Source organism: Erpetoichthys calabaricus, chromosome 17 (assembly GCF_900747795.2).
Source record: "Erpetoichthys calabaricus chromosome 17, fErpCal1.3, whole genome shotgun sequence".
NCBI lineage: Eukaryota > Metazoa > Chordata > Cladistia > Polypteriformes > Polypteridae > Erpetoichthys > Erpetoichthys calabaricus.
In genome coordinates this window covers 53,900,852-53,914,516 of record NC_041410.2, presented here as the reverse complement: position 1 = coordinate 53,914,516, position 13,665 = coordinate 53,900,852, and the positions used below count along the sequence as shown (strand labels likewise).

Sequence of the window (13,665 nt, the reverse complement as noted above, 5' to 3'; positions counted from 1 at the left end):
TCTGATCCCATGTGTTATGGTTTCCCAAGGAAAGAGCCTTTCTTTTTTCTCTTCTTTTAAATTGGGTCTTCCCTATTCTGATTAGCTTGTTCTGTTTAAGTCGTATTTCTACTGAATCGTTTTTTTACTTACTATGTATTCCTTGTTTCTTTAGTGTGATTCATTTAGATAATGTTATTTGTTAAGTTGTTGGTCAAAACCCCTGATTATGCAATCTACAATGTTGTGATTAGGCAGTACACAAGGGATAAATGAAGTGGCTGAAGCCATTGCCTTTTGCAGTGACATTAGTTTTCTAAATTGTGCTGCCTGTTCCCTTTGTGTTAATTATTTTTCAAATTGCTTTTGTTGCTTTAAATTTGGATTTTGAATATTTGCATTATTGGCCATGTTATTTCAGATTTTTTTTTTTCATTTAGCCAGTTGCTTTTGCACAGAACCCATAGGCGTCAAGCAAAAAAAAAAATCTGTTCAAACAAATTAGTAACTCGTTTACATAACTCATTCGAACAAATTACATAACAATCGAATTAATTGGTAATAAGTTTGAACAAATTAGTAACTCATTTGAATTAAGTATTAACTTGTTTGAATGGATTTTTAAAATTTTTTTCCAACTCTTATTTCAGTAAGAGTCCCATTCCATATTAATTCATTTGAGCAGATTTTTATTATTTTCCCCCTTGCAGTCCAGTTCTTATTACAGAGCCTGTATGATTTTCCTGGCATACAGTTCAGTGAACTGTAAGTGAACTGTAGGGTGTGTGTTAAAATCAGTGAACTGGAAGAGGAACTCGTTCGAAGACCACCGTAGTTGAAACGGTTCTTCTGAGGAGTCCTGAAATGAGTTTCAAATGGAGGAGAAATTATGAGAATGGATTTATGGAATTTTCTCCAAGACTGTGATTTTTCCGGTTGTGGTAGATTGTGGTAGAAACATTAATAGGGGAATAGGGGAAAAGGTAAGTTAAAAATCTTGTCGATTGGCACTGAACAGTGTAGAATTTTTAAATCCTCCACCATTATACCAGTCCCCAAAAGATCGGACACATCTACTCTAAATGACTTCAGGCCAGTGGCACTCACACCAGTCGTCTATGAATGTCTAGAAAAATTGGTTCTCACGCACATCAACCATATGGTCCTGGACACTGTTGACCCCCTCCAGTTTGCCTACTGCCCCAATCGATCAGTGGATGATGCGGTAGCAATAGCCCTACATCACATTTTGCAACACCTGGAAAGTAGCAGAACGTATGCCAGAATGCTTTTCCTGGACTACAGTTCTGCTTTCAATACTATCTGCCTGGGAAAAATGATCAAGAAGCTGACAGACCTCGGCATCCCAACTCCCACCTGCAACTGGATCGTAGACTTCTTGACAGATAGACCACAGGTGGTGAGAATGGGAGGTCTACTGAGCTCATAGTTAGCACAGGATCCCCACAGGGCTGTTGCCTTAGCCCCAAACTTTTCACTCTGTACACTTATGACTGTGTCTCCACCCCGGACAACACCACTGTCATTAAATATGCTGATGATACTACCATCTTGGGGCTCATCAAGGGGGGGGGAATGAGTCAGGGTACAGGACCCTTGTAAACAACATTCTTGTCTACGGAGAGGAGAATGACCTCATCCTCAACATAGACAAGACCACAGAAATAATATTGGACTTCAGGAAGAATCCTCCCCCTCTACAGCCTCTTATCATCAAAGGGACTGAGGTGGAGAGGGCCAACAGCCACAGATTCCTGGGATTGCAAGTTACATCAGACCTGAGCTGGACTCTTAACACCACAGCCACAGTGAAAAAAGCCCAGCAAAGGCTATATTTTATTAGGTTGCTCAGGAAAGCTGGCCTGAACCATCGCCCTCTCACCCAGGCCTACAGAGGACTGATAGAGAGTATTCTCACCGTAGGCATCACTGTCTGGTATGGGAACACCACACAGGCAGAGAGGAAGGCTTTGCAAAGAGTCATAAAGACTGCGGAAAGGATCATAGGGACAAAACTTCCTTCTATGGACTTTATGAGGGAATTATCAGGGAGTCACTCCATTCAGCTCACTCTCTGCTCAGAAACAAGAACTGTATGTACAACCTGAGACACAGCAGAGTGGACAGCATCATCACTCACAAAACAAGGTTTTTCAATAAGCTTTTTCCCTGCCACAGTCAGACTGATGGCAAAACAAAATTATTGAATATGTGTAATACACCCACACTACCTCACTTCACTTGTCATTTACAGTTAGGTCCATAAATATTTGGACAGAGACAACTTTTTTCTAATTTTGGTTCTGTACATTACCACAATGAATTTTAAATGAAACAACTCAGATGTAGTTGAAGTGCAGACTTTCAGCTTTAATTCAGTGGGGTGAACAAAATGATTGCATAAAAATGTGAGGCAACTAAAGCATTTTTTTAACACAATCCCTTCATTTCAGGGGCTCAAAAGTAATTGGACAAATTCAATAACTGGAAATAAAATGTTTATTTATAATACTTGGTTGAAAACCCTTTGCTGGCAATGACAGCCTGAAGTCTTGAACTCATGGACATCACCAGATGCTGGGTTTCCTCCTTTTTAATGCTCTGCCAGGCCTTTACTCTAGCAGCTTTCAGTTGCTGTTTGTTTGTGGGCCTTTCTGTCTGAACTTTAGTCTTCAACAAGTGAAATGCATGCTCAACAGGGTTGAGATCAGGTGACTTGACTTGGCCATTCAAGAATTTTCCACTTCTTTGCTTTAATAAACTCCTGGGTTGCTTTGGCTGTATGTTTTGGGTCATTGTCCATCTGTATCATGAAACACCGCCCAATCAATTTGACTACATTTAGCTGGATTTGAGCAGACAGTATGTCTCTGAACACCTCAGAATTCATTCAGCTGCTTATGTCCTGTGTCACAGTGCCACTGGCAGCCATGCACGCCCAAGCCATCACACTGCCTCCACCGTGTTTTACAGATGACGTGGTATGCTTTGGATAATGAGCTGTTCCACGCCTTCTCCATACTTTTTTCTTGCCATCATTCTGGCAGAGGTTGATCTTGGTTTCATCTGTCCAAAGAATGTTTTTCCAGAACTGTGCTGGCTTTTTTAGATGTTCTTTAGCAAAGTCCAATCTAGCCTTTCTATTCTTGAGGCTTATGAGTGGCTTGCACCTTGCAGTGTACCCTCTGTATTTACTTTCATGCAGTCTTCTCTTTATGGTAGACTTGGAGATCAATATGCCTACCCCCTGGAGAGTTTTGTTCACTTGGTTGGCTGTTGTGAAGGGGTTTCTCTTCACCACGGAAATAATTCTGTGATCATCCACCACTGTTGTCTTCTGTGGACGTCCAGTTCTTTTTGTGTTGCTGAGTTCACCAGTGCTTGCTTTCTTTCTCAGGATGTACCAAACTGTAGATTTTGCCACTCGTAATATTGTAGCAATTTCTCGGATGGGTTTTTTCTGTTTTCGCAGCTTAAGGATGGCTTCTTTCACCTGCATGGAGAGCTCCTTTGACCGCATGTTGTCTGTTCACAGCAAAATCTTCCACGTGTAAGCGCCACACCTCAAATCAACTCCAGGCCTTTTATCTGCTTAATTGATAATGACATAACGACGGACTTGGAAACACCTGCCCATGAAATAGCCTTTGAGTCAATTGTCCAATTACTTTTGAGCCCCTGAAATGAAGGGGTTGTGTTAAAAAAATGCTTTAGTTGCCTCACATTTTTATGCAATCGTTTTGTTCACCCCACTGAATTAAAGATGAAAGTCTGCACTTCAACTGCATCTGAGTTGTTTCATTTAAAATTCATTGTGGTAATGTACAGAACCAAAATTAGAAAAAAATTGTCTCTGTCCAAATATTTATGGACCTAACTGTAAATGACGAGTGAAAAATGTGCAATATTTTAACTGTGCAATACCTACAATATATTTCATTTTTTTGTGTAGAAATTACCACCTTTCTGTATAATTTTTTTTTTAATGTTTTACTATGACTCGGACAGAGCTCTGCACAAGAATTCCACTGTGCTTTGACTGTTGGTTTTATGCACAAATGGCAAATAAAAGAACCTTGAGCCTTGAATAGACTGATACTATTGGCTGTCTGTAATCTTCTGGTTCCAATTCACTGAACTGCATACCAGGAAAAAAAATAGCTAAAAAATTTAAATAATCAGTTTGAATGAATTACGTAATTCATTCAAACAAGTTAATAATTTGTTCAAATAGATTAATAATTTGTTCCAACGTACTTTTTTTTTTTCCTGACACCTACAGGGCTCCGTACTTTTGGCTTCCTTTTAGCACATTTCTTTTAAATTTTTATTCTTTGTATTTTTACTACTTACTTTATTTTGTATTTTAGTTTTTTTAAATACATTTTTTTATCTCTATTTAATTAGGTTTTGGTTAAGAAATTATTATTTTTTTAATTTAGTTAATAAATTTGACAGTTAAATGTTTTGTTAGTGTGTCTCTGATTGTTCATGATCTCCTTGCCTTTTTGGCATGCATTCTGTTGCAAATCACAACATCATGGCACTTGCAAATTACCATTATTCTAAAACTTTAGTAGAACAACGAAAATTCTAAATGGCTGTTTGATTCTTAAGAACAATGTCTTGAATAAAATTGAGAATACTTGCTGAAAACACATTATGGGCCTAAAGTCTGAATGAAAAATGTCAGGCTCAATTGTAGGGTTTTTGGGTTTGCAAAGTCCTTCATGTACATTGTAATAGATCATAGCTAGAACTATCAAGGAAAGCGCTCATGACTGTGGTGGTGACATGTAAAATGGCAGGACAGGACAAATTCTGGAATCTGCCTATAACTTTGTAAGAAATGTAAACCTTGTGTCCTAAACTTAGTAGGCAAAAGGTGAAGCGACTCCCAGCAGATAAGAAGAGAGAGGAAGTGAAAGAAAGTGAAAAAAGATGATTATTGTAATATATTTTAAAACCATTAGTATAATGATAGAAGTTGGCTAGACTGATTTATTTGGCCTTCAGTTTGGTTTTAATTGCCGATACTGGAAAGGCATTCTTCACACTCCCAATCAAACCATTACAAAGTTTTAGGCCCTTAAAGAGTATTTCTAAAGTTGGTAAAATTTTCCACAATGGAGTTCATTGTCATAATTATCAGACTAGAAATTTCATAGTATGCTTTGTGTAAAAGGCGCTATGTAGGCGCCTGACCCGACACAGACTCACAACGGAGGCCAAGAAGTTTTATTTTTCTTCACCTGTGGGGCACGTCTTCCCCGTGACCCCCACAGGCACAACACAGTCCCACACGTAGACAAACACAATTACAAACACTCTTCTCTGGCACCACCACTCCTCCTCCTCCTCCTGACTCTGGCCATTGAGTGGTGGTTGCTGAGCCCTTTTATAGTCCACCTGGAAGTGCTCCAGGTGGTTGATTGCCAAGTTCCGGCTGCACTTCTGGGTGTGGCGAATACTCTGCCCATACGGGCCTCAGGAGTCCCACTTGCAGCACCCCTTGGCCACGCCTGCAGGACCCAACAGGCTGCACCCAACTCCAATTCCCATGGAGCCCTGCAGGAAACCAAGGCACCGCTACAACCCAGGGGGGCGGCCATCTAGCGTCCAGGGGGAGGTATTGCACAGTTCATGGCTGCTCCCCCTGAACATATAACAAAGGGGCGTCACGGCCGGGCGTGGACCCCGGCCATCTGCCACATTTGATATATGTATTCCTATAAAAATATTAATAAATATATAATGTTAAGTATCATAGTACATAATGTATTAAATACATAATGTCAAGTATCACCACTGTTTGATTGTAATGCTTTTGCTGGCTGCATCTTTGCTGTCCTTATTACCTTAGATAATGGTATGACTTCTGCAGTGTCCTGCTTGTGTCCAGCATGCACATACTTATTACTGATTCTTTAGCAGTCAGAGCAGCAAACAAATGCAGTTACGTTGTCAGCATTTCCTGCTCTTTAACAAGAGGTGACAACAACTTTATGATGATAACTTTCAAATCAGAAAGTTTGCTGGTAATACTTTGCATTAAGTGTCTGTAATTACACTGTAATTACTGAGTAATTATTCATATAATTACAGTGTGCCTATTGTCACACATGCGTGATTAGGGGGCAGCCGAAGGGCTCAACGAAGCGCGACAGAACAAAGACAGCAGTACTGGAACCGAGTACTAACCTCTCTCTCTCTCTCTCACTCTATCTCATCCAGCAGAAAACCAGAAGACTAAGATCTGCATCTTTGGGAAAACTACCAGAATGTCTCCATAAGACCATCTCATTTCCGCACTCCCCACAACGACTGGTTACCTGCCATCCCAACCCGATGACGTCACCTCCAGCTTCCGTTTCTAACGTCATCTCAGTCTTCATCATCATTTCCTCTGTACATCACTTCCTGACAATTCTGTATAAAGTTCTGTCATTTCCTGCCTTCATTGTCCCATTGTGTCTCTTTCTGTTTGTTACAGTCTGAATTGACCACTCGGACCAGCATACACTATACGGGGAAACGCCCCCAAACTTTTATGAGAATTGCTGTCTCTTTTCTGTTGTTACACCATGTGTTATTACCCTGTACTTAATGTGTAATTCAATGTAATGCTATAGCTATGTACTCAATTGTAATTTTTATTCCATAATTTATATAATTACAGCATAGGACACTTAGTGTTACCAGTTTGTTTTTTTGAATTTGCACAGGGGCAAAAGAGCAAAACAAAAAAGGAGGGTGCTAATTTAAAATGAAGAGGAGTGGGAGACATGAACACTTAGTCTGCAATGAATACCTAATTATTCAGTACATTTGGATTAACCCAAATCTGCATTCCTTGTCAAGAAATACAGGGCTGAGAGTGGGCTTGGACAATGCCTGAAGAAGTTGAAGCCAAAGGTCTGAATTGTGCCACTGTGATCTGTGAAGTTTATCTAATACTACATGATTTTACTCAAAACTGAGGCCATGAATTGACACAGCTGAAAATTATGCATACCAGCTGACAGAGGGAACCTGACAAGGGAGATTGGAAAAGACAAGTGGAGACAACTCAGGCAGGCTATTACAAAGTGCTGATGTGCTCCCTGTTTAATGATGATCAATATATGGCCAGGGGCTACTGTCTGCTATTTAGAGTTTCCCTGTGAATTAATCCTATGTTTGGCAAATGCAAATTCTTATTTTGGAACCTGAGAAAAGTATAAAGCTCCAGCAACTGCATTGCACTTTAGAGATCACCTACGGATGGATGGAAGACTTTGCTCCTGCCCGTAACTAGGAAACATGCCTCCCACACTCCTGAAGTAGCCAGAGTCGAATACAGGAACCCCATAACTGCACGCATTTGCTTTGAAAATTGTATAATTGTGAGTGTCCAGCCGATATTGAAAGAAGCTAAGTGTATTCCTTCTTTAGAGTTATTTTTTTTTTTTCATCATTTTAGAATCACCGTTATACCGCTAGGGAAGTATATAAACATGCCCAGCTGTGGGACAAACATCTAAAGCAGGCATGTCAAACACGTGGCCCCCGGGCCGCATGCGGCCCGCAACAGAAATCTGTGCGGCCCGCATGACAGATCCTAGTTAGCACTCAACTTGTACAAAATGATTACTATCATTTGTGATTGAATCATTCTGCATCTTCGTTGTTACTTATTGACTTTTCTTACTTCTGCCTTCTGCCGAAAGTGCGTTTCCCATGGCATTATGGTATCGGAAACGTCATCTGCTAGTATAGCAACGAGCCTTGTCCAAAGTTAATGAGCCGCAGCATCACAACTGAAGTGTTTATTAACATATTTTTGTGATTTTGAGTTTGTAAAATTATTGTAGGTCAGGTGGCTTTTTGCATATCGGCTTATTTTACAATATAAACTTTGAAGTAAACTTAGTAAAGTAAAATTTGATTTTTGGAGGATTTGTTTTCCAACTTGAATTACTGAGCATTTTCGTGATTTCAGTTCACACAAACAGGGCATTGCGCTGTTCTCTTACAACGTTGAGAATGCGCCTGAGAATATCCAAATGGAATTGATTGAAGTGCAGTCAGATTCTATTCTGAAGGCAAAATACAACGAAGTTGGTGTGCCAGGCTTGTATACTTGCCTGCCACCCTCGTATCTGCAGATCCGTAAGTTGGTATCGAGAGTACTGTCAATGTTCGGAAGCACTTACCTTTGTAAGCAATTGTTTTTGTTAATGAAAGCTACCAAAACCCCACATCGCTCAAGACTTACCGTCGAGCACTTTTCATCCCTCATAAAAGTTGCAGCTGCACAAGATTTCAAGCCTGATATTGACGAACTGGTTACTAACAAGAGATGCCAAGTGTCGGGACAAAAGAAATAAATCTCACACTGTAAAGCTCCTATATAATCAATGAATATAATATAATGAATATCAATAATCAAGACACTATATAAAAGCGGTCGGGATTGTCCTTCCGTCCCATGAGTGCAAAGCGTAGCGGTATTCCGCTTATCACAGACTTACTACTTGCGGTATGAAGCGACGCGATGTGAGCAGAGTTCTGGTGCTCCCATCGTTCCCTTGCTTTTGTGCGCGATGCGCTGGAAAAATAGACAAAATTATGTCTCTGGAAATAATTAATGTTGATGGAGTATAAATGCCTCACCGTGTATATCAGGGGAGATGGTGCTTGCTTATTCTCATCTATAGCTTATTTAGTGCATGAAACTCTGTCTTTAGCGGTACAGATTCAGGCTGACATTGTACGACATGTTTTAAGTAATTGGTCAAGGTTTCAGCCATTTACAATGATGCCATCAGGAATCTCTTATACAAATGAGCTTCAGTATCTCACTGAAATGTCAGTCTCAAACTTATGGTACCATTTCTGAGCTAATGGCAGCGGGAGAGTTGTTCCTCTATGAGTTTCAAGTATATTATTATGGAGTCCTACACTCCAAGTTTGGACAGGCACTCGAGGGGATAAAAAAAACTTAGGTTTTTGGGAGATGTTATGAATGGGCACTTTGATGTTCTCATTCCCTACACTTACATGCCTGATGTACACATGGAGCGCACACAAATTGAGGATAAAAGTCGGTCGCCTTAGAAGGCGGGTGAGCCTAGTAATATAATAAGGACCTAGCTAAGAGGTTAAGACTCTAAAGTTTAAAGAAAAGCCATTTTTTTCCATGCAGTCTCCATACAACAGTGTAGAATTAAACTTTAAGTGTTACATTTTTTAAAGTTTTCAGTATTGGAAAGAAAGCTACAGTAACTTTGTATAATAGTATAATAGTATTTGTTACAGTACGGCCCGCTGACGCACGTATGGCAGTCGAAGCGGCCCACCAATGGTAGGGAGTTTGACATGCCTGATCTAAAGTACTCGCAACGCATATATAAGAATATCGCAATTGTGTGAGAAGGAAGGAGCCATGGTCTGTGCCATATGCACATACTAATTCAACCGAACACACATTTACCTGAGACACAGTACAAGTGAGATTCAAGGCAAATGCTAAGAGTGCCAGAGAGCTGCCTGAATCATGGCTATCAAATGAAAATGGCAACAGACACTCAGACATGAACCCCGTATACGCAGTGTTAAAAAGGAGAACATCCAAATAATGAAAAGACTTTAAGACCAACACCCTCTGTTGTCATAATGTGCAAAAGTTCGCTGACGACACTGCTATTGTGGGCTGCATCAGGAGTCAGCAGGGGGAGAAGTATAGGAACCTAATCAAGGACTTTGTTAAATGGTGCGACTCAAACCACCTACACCTGAACACCAGCAAAACCAAGGAGCTGGTGGTGGATTTTAGGAGGCCCAGGCCCCTCCTGGACCCCATGATCATCAGAGGTGACTGTGTGCAGAGGGTGCAGACCTATAAATACCTGGGAGTGCAGCTGGATGATAAATTGGACTGGACTGCCAATACGGATTCTCTGTGCAAGAGAGGACAGAGCCGGCTATACTTCCTTAGAAGACTGGCGTCCTTCAACATCTGCAATAAGATGCTGCAGATGTTCTATCAGACGGTTGTGGCGAGCGCCCTCTTCTACGCGGTGGTGTGCTGGGGAGGCAGCATTAAGAAGAAAGATGCCTCACGCCTGGACAAACTGGTGAGGAAGGCAGGCTCTATTGTTGGCATGGAGCTAGACAGTTTGACATCTGTGGCAGAGTGACGGGCACTGAGCAGGCTCCTGTCAATCATGGACAATCCACTGCATCCACTAAACAGTATCATCTCCAGACAGAGGAGCAGCTTCAGCGACAGACTGCTGTCACTGTCCTGCTCCACTGACTGACTGAGAAGATCATTCCTCCCCCAAACTATGCGACTCTTCAATTCCACCCAGGGGGGTAAACGTTAACATTATATAAAGTTATTGTCTGTTTTTACCTGCATTACTATCAATCTTTAATTTAATATTGTTTTTTGTATCAGTAAGGTGCTGCTGGAGTATGTGAATTTCCCCTTGGGATTAATAAAGTATCTATCTATCTATCTATCTATCTATCTATCTATCTATCTATCTATCTTAAAGAAGGGCAATCCCATTTTCTGAAAAGTATGATTTCATTTCACAGCATGTGTCTGTCTTTTTTTGTGTTTTCTTAGAAACAATAGGTGCAGTGCTATTTATATTCTTCATCTTGTTTAGTTATTATGTTCATTAAGAATTACTTCTGAATACTTTTTGACTAATAAAGTTTTTATTTTTTGTCCGGTGCCTGACTCACCTGTATGAGAAAACCATCACATAAGATGTATCGATCAACTCCTCTTGATATCAAGTTATGCAAAATGTCAAGATTTTGGTGTTCCTGCCTATTTTTGGCCATCTAGACCCAAAAAACACATTTTTATGTAATTTTTAACCAAGAAATTATACCTTAATGAAGAGAGTAAACCAATAGATATCAGCCAAAATGAACAGAAGGAATTTAAGATGTGCATGCAACATCAACCACCCCCAGGGGCTCATACGAGGGGTCAAAGTTACTCCTCTTCACAAAACTTCAAAAAAATGGGAATCGGTAATACAGGCATGTGGAGTGTCATTTTATGCTATTTCGAGGTTGCTGGTCAGTCATTATGAATATGATGTTATTTTTGATCTGCAATCCTTTACAAGGAATCTAGCCCTCAATCTAACGCTCTATCAAAAGGTGAAAGATAACACAATTTTTATTAGAATTGAGAATATTTAGAATTTAAACATTTAAACTGAAGCAAACATTTTAATATTTCTAATATCTGATTGAACTATTCTTTATTATGTACTTCAATCTCATGAAGTAAGTCAATACATTTCTAATGAAGACCCCGAATTAAGGCATCTTACGATAATTAAGATTTTTTAAATTATGATGTTATGGTTACTTCAGACTACTTTTCACAACTTTATTTCTTCCCCCGACCCTCTAAAAACAGCACTATATAAGGAAAGCATTGTCAATTGATTGTTTTTCAGTTGGATTACGATGGAAATTTACAAATTAGTACTTTACACTTGCTCAAAGTGTCAGCTTAAGAGGGGATTTGGGAAACCCATGATAAAGAAGCTTGTGTAATAGATGTGTCCCTCATAAAGTTTCTCTTTGAGTCATCAGTTTCAGGAAACTCACCCAATGTGCTTAGATACCATGTGGTTCTGTCAAATCCTGCATTTTGCTTCTGAGCTGAACATTCTTTAGTCCAATGTGTTCTCTAGGTGGACATGTTGGATGAGGAGGCTGAGACCCTGAGGTGCTGGTGAACCCCACATTTATTCTGATCTTGTGCTTCCTTATTATACCCCATTGCACCAATGGGGCATCATTTTTTAAGAGCCATTTTCCTTCCTATGTGTATACATTGTACCTTTCTGCAAATCCTGATCATGCACAACCTATGAATCTTCTACAAATTGGTGTTCTCCTCGTGGGAAGGGACTAGGGAAAAATGTGTCTTTTGGCCTCTGCAAAGCTCCAAGTTGTGGTTAAGATATTAAGGTAGATAAGACAGTTAGCTGAATTTAAGGTTCTCTTGTGACTAGTTCCTTCTGGTCAAGAGAGAGCAAACCAAACAACTTTAGATTATCTATTAACTGAACAGTTACAGTGGAAGTTTCCAGTAGAGCTCAATTATGTTCTTTATGTTTTTTACTATTAAAATATATGAAAATATAAAACACAACACACACTTGTTTATGTCTGTCCACACCTTAGTAGAAAACAGGAATTTCAATAATTTCACAAGTGAAGGCTCAAAAAATGCCTTATATACTGAACTACACAGACTATAATTTAAAAAAAAAACTGAACTTCTACGTCTTGTCTTTCCTAAAACTCCATAGTCTTTTCATTGGCCTCATGCACACTGTAATATGTTAGGCACAGGTCACCCCGATCCACTTCTCTTTCTAGTGGCACATCGCTGCTATCATAGAATTCTCTTCTATGTACATTCTCCACCACACCATCTGTCACACACGAAGTGGTGTCTTAGTCTCTTATCTGAAGAGCGTTGCTTTCTAACCCGACGTATGAAGCACACTCTGCCAGGGAAACTACAGATATTCTAGCAATATGAGAGAAAATCCATTAGTAAAAATTTGAAATGCTAATCGCACATTAAGTAGAAAAGTATGAACAATTTTTGCTTCCTTTGCATAAACTGTGATAATTAGAAATATGCAAGTGCAGCAGGTGTGTGAGTGGGTCTACTCTTCAGTCGTGACCTGCACTTGTAAACATCAGACATACAGTATTTACAGATGTAATGGAAGCTCCCAGACACACACATAATTAATTTACAAAAATACTAGAATCCAATGTGAGTGCATGTCACACTAGGCCAATGTTAATCAGCTGCTTTAAAGATTTGTAACCACAGAGAGAAGTACATCTAGTACAAAGGAAAAACACAAAGAGAAAGTGAGAGCCCAACAGAGTTAAAAACTGACAATGTAAGGATTGTGGCCTCTAATGAGAAGTTTTTATTTTCTTCTTAGACTTTGACGCCTTTCTCTCGCTCTTCCTAAACAACTACAGCCTTTTCATCTGATTAGCTCCTGACAGTGAGTGGCAAACTATACTCCATTTCAATGTCATGTCTAAATACAAGGGCCATCTGTCAGGACAGCAAGGGGGTCTAATTCTGGTCTGGCACAGTGGCTACAGATTTTCACTCTGACCGATTTCTAACTCTTTATGTAAATTAAACAGCTGGAACCTTACTTTACGTCTGCAGACTTGGAAATTGATCTTTTCTTTTGAAATTCAAGAAGAATTTCAATGTAACGGTTTTCTGGGCACATGAGTCTGTTCAGTTTCAACTTTTTAATTGCTGAATTTCACATATTCACCTTCTTGCTATCAGTCTAAGGTTTTTAATTATTTATTTTCTCCTTTCCTGGAGCCAATTAACAGCAGAGAACACATGATAAAAAAGCTAAGCTAATGGGGTATCACTGTTCTCATCATTGAATAGCTCTTATAATGCAATACTTAAAAAAGCATTCAGAAGAAAGAGAGGTGAAAGACTGAGGGGTTCTAATTCTCCTTAGCCTTTAAAACACTCAAGTACTTTTCTCAGAAAAGTAAAATAAACTGTACACTGGTAAGAATGACGGCAGGAGCAAGGCGCTAGCAGAAAATCCACATAATTAACAAATTCCATTA

The 13,665-nt window shown here is 39.6% G+C and overlaps 1 protein-coding gene across 1 annotated transcript in view; it reads right to left on the bottom strand.

Annotated features, from left to right (window-relative positions):
- Nucleotides 1-13,665, bottom strand: part of tmem266 (transmembrane protein 266) — a 481,028-nt gene that overhangs the window by 194,332 nt on the left and 273,031 nt on the right. The gene's annotated exons all lie outside the window — the stretch shown is intronic.